We start from the raw sequence: 3,806 nt of genomic DNA, 5'->3' as shown, positions 1-3,806 counted from the left end.
CGTTCCCCCCTTTTTCTTCTCATCTTCAACCTTCAGTCGTGCCTCCATCTTCACAGCTTTCCCCTCTCTTTGAAATCAAATCACAACAGCCACAAACCAGCTCTCCATCACCCTTCTCCTCCTTGGCCACGGCTTCACCCCTTTTCCAAGATCGTCGTTCTTCCCACTCCTAGCCGACCACAGCAGCAGCGTCGTCCTCCTTTCTCTCTTAGCCTCCCCTTGTTTCCCTGTTGTTCTTCTTCACCACCGAGGACACCGCCTTCCAGCTCACAGACCACCACAGATCTTTCCTCTCCTCCCACCGGCCATAGTCCCGATCTTCTTCTTTGCCAACTCGCCCAAACCAAATCGGAGCCTCCAGCAGCCTCATCGTCTTCCTCGTCTCTTCCCATCACAGCAACACAACCCCCTCACTCTCCTCTCACCAGCTCGATCTGCCAACCAAGGCAGAGGAGAAGAAGATGCCCTGACCTCAGAGCCAGTCGCCACCTGGAGAAGGGAAGAACAGAAAACCAAAAGAGAAGACAAATAGTAGATCTAAAAAGGGAGAGAATCAGAAGCTTGCCTTTGTGTTTATTTTTCTCTTTGTAGGTAATGGTGCTTCCCACCGCCAGTGAAGAAGGGACGGGAAGAAGAAAACAGAACAGATCCACCCATTTGCCGGCATTGTCAGCGGCGGCGCGTTAACCCACGCGCCGGCGCTGTTCCTGCCTACAGAAAGGTTTCCCTGTATTTTTGAATTGTTTTGGGGGCTATTATTGTAATTGTAATGAATTTTTTTGTTTAATTGTTTTGAATTTGTATTCCTGCCTACAGCCCACTGCTGATGTGCACTGTTCACACCGCCTAGAAGGACTTCCCAGTGCTGTTATGGAGTTTTGAGGGGTTATTCTGTAATTTTCAAACTGTTTAATGTAATATTTGTTTAGTTTGAATTTTTATTTGTATTTTATAAATAAAAAAAGGAAAAAAAAGAAAAAGAAAAGAAAAGAAAAATACAGGGAAAGCACATGTGTGTGTTTGTATTTTTCTTATGAATATTTTTTTTTTATTTATGATAAAATTACAGAGAATAAAGAAGAATTTAATATTTTGATTAAATTACAGTGTAGAAGTACAAACTTATATGAAAGTTGTATTTTTAAAATCCGATGAAAAGAACTTCTTTAACACATCAAGTCCATGAAGTAGCTTATTTTAGGTAGGGTGCGTTAGGGATGCTAATACCTTTTCTAACCACAACCGGTTCTTTACCCACAAATCTCTGACAAGACCAGTAAAATCGGGTTTCCTAGTAACCTTCAATTAAATGCTAGGTGGGTGACTCTTAACGAATCCAACAAGATCAAATCAAATCATAATGATGAAAAATCATCGGAATTGACGTTGTGCGGATTTTTTTTGACTTGCGGCAATATTCATGGAAGATATGAAGTCCAATGCACTTTTTCAGGTCATAAATGTCAAAACCACTCATAACATGTCACTTGGATGAAAATGGATAAATAAAAATGGTATCATCTTCTTAATGCTTCACCAATATTTTAAGTATTGTAAAAATATTTTAAGTATTGTAAAAATAAATAAGTGAGAAAAATAGTGACAGATACCAACCTCTTTATTATATTTTAAGTATTGTAAAAATAAATAAGTGAGAAAAATAGTGACAGATACCGACCTCTTTACTATACTTACAATCCACTTTGACTTAACTAATGTGGGTAAATAGATCGTCATGACATTCAATTACCAAAAGGTTTTTTAGGAGACAAAGTTTTATCCTTTTACTTTCATCCATCATTGTAAAAGCATTCCCAATTTTATTTTATTTTTGTCAAAACTCACCACCTTAACATCTACGATGCAAATGTTAATTTGACATATATATATATATAGAGAGAGGAATTATATGTAAACCGATATTTCTCCCTGGTTGAATGATATTTTTTACCTTGATCAATTATTATTTTTGCATGTCTTTAAAATCAATTTGAGTATTTTTGGTTAAAAGGCAAAGTTTATCCCTTTGTTATGTTGGGAGGTAAATTTTAAGTCATTGTGGTTTGTTTAATAAGTGTTAAAATTTTAGAGGACACTATAATAGATATATGATGGCTTTATATCAAGTTAATCCTTTTTGTATGTTTAGGATACAGGTGTGGTTGGCTTTTTTGATATAACTCATATAAAAAATATATTTTTTTTTATTTTTAATGAGATATAATTTATGCTTTAAAAAAATTATACCTTAAAAAAAATCAACTACATCCATTTTGAAACCAACTACATCCCTTCTAAAACACACCTTTAATTACATCACCTCACACCTTTAATTACATCACCTCAATGGCCAGGAGCCTAGACACATCAAAGCCACACATTGAAGAGAAGAAGTCACATGAGATCACAAGCACTACTTTCTCTGCTCCAAATTAATTCATGTGTTTAACTTTTTGTTTATAATTTATTATACACACTTTAAAACATCAACATATAAAATAAAAATTATTTAACATATTTCATTGATTTTTATTTGATTTTTTAATTTTTTTTGGATATTACAATCAGGATATAAATCAAAGCATCAATTCAACAACCCATATTACCTAAACTTGGACATATAAAGTAGTTATATTAGTCTTTAATATGTAATTTATTTGAATATTAGATTTTTAATTTTTTTTAACCACAATTCAATAATAAATGAAGTTTAAGAAATACATTCAAATAATGCTTAATGAATATCCTAAAAGCACCTGTTTAACTTTGTCCTTATCAATTTAACTTTTAAAGTTGTTTAATAATATTGATTATATATTACCCTGCAACACTAAAATGGACTAAGATTTTTTAACTAAAGATTATTGTTCGTATGAAAAGTGAATAACTTTAATATATATTTTTTGTCAATTTAGAAAAGGCACGCATGAGAGGATAGCAACACTTAATTTTCTAGTTTTTACAGACAACACTTAATTTTCTATATTACCTGCAACACTAAAAAAAAGGAACGAATAATATGTCATTCACCCCCTTAATTGAAAGAAAATAAATAGATTAGGGCCGCCTAGCCCTTTGCTCTCTCTCTTTTTCAGTTTTTCCCATAATAATAATAATAATAAAGATAATAATAATAAATTATTGATGAAGATTCAATTGAACTTGGTGTTTTATAATTAAATTTTTAAAATGTATTCTGAAAATAACTGTATTATATTTATGATTTTTTAAAATTTCAATCACACAAAATATAAATATACTATTTTGATTTTTTTTTTGTTAACTTGTTTTAACAATTAAAAAATATTTTTGTTTTCAACAGAAATAATAATACCAATTAAAAATACTGTTTTGATTAAAATAAATAAGAGATACATTAAGAAAAAATTTATCTTAATAAATAATTTTTAAAACAATTATATTTTTAAATTTAATAATAATGCTAAAATATTTTATGATATCTATATATATTTTTAAATTTTAAAAAAATTAGTTCTCTCAACTATGTAAAAGGAAAGCCCAGTTTAGGAAATAAACATGGGCCCAAACTAGGACATTACTATACACCCACACACAGATCCAATTCACCTAAACAGGAGACCTTATGGTCTTTTTAAGCAATGGAGCAATATTTCACTATTCTAGAAAAATATGAAAATAAAATTATGTTCAAATAATACAGTGAAAAAAAAAAAGTTCATGAAAACTGCGCATCTCGAAGAATTTTCAACTAAATGATGCTTTTGAACAAAAAAGTCCTCCTAACTTTTGATTATGTCAATTATATCTTATATCATAAACTTCTT

This window comes from Populus euphratica, unplaced genomic scaffold, assembly GCF_000495115.2.
Source record: "Populus euphratica unplaced genomic scaffold, PopEup_1.0 scaffold1758.1, whole genome shotgun sequence".
Taxonomy (NCBI): Eukaryota; Viridiplantae; Streptophyta; class Magnoliopsida; order Malpighiales; family Salicaceae; genus Populus; species Populus euphratica.
This window is presented reverse-complemented; position numbering follows the sequence as displayed.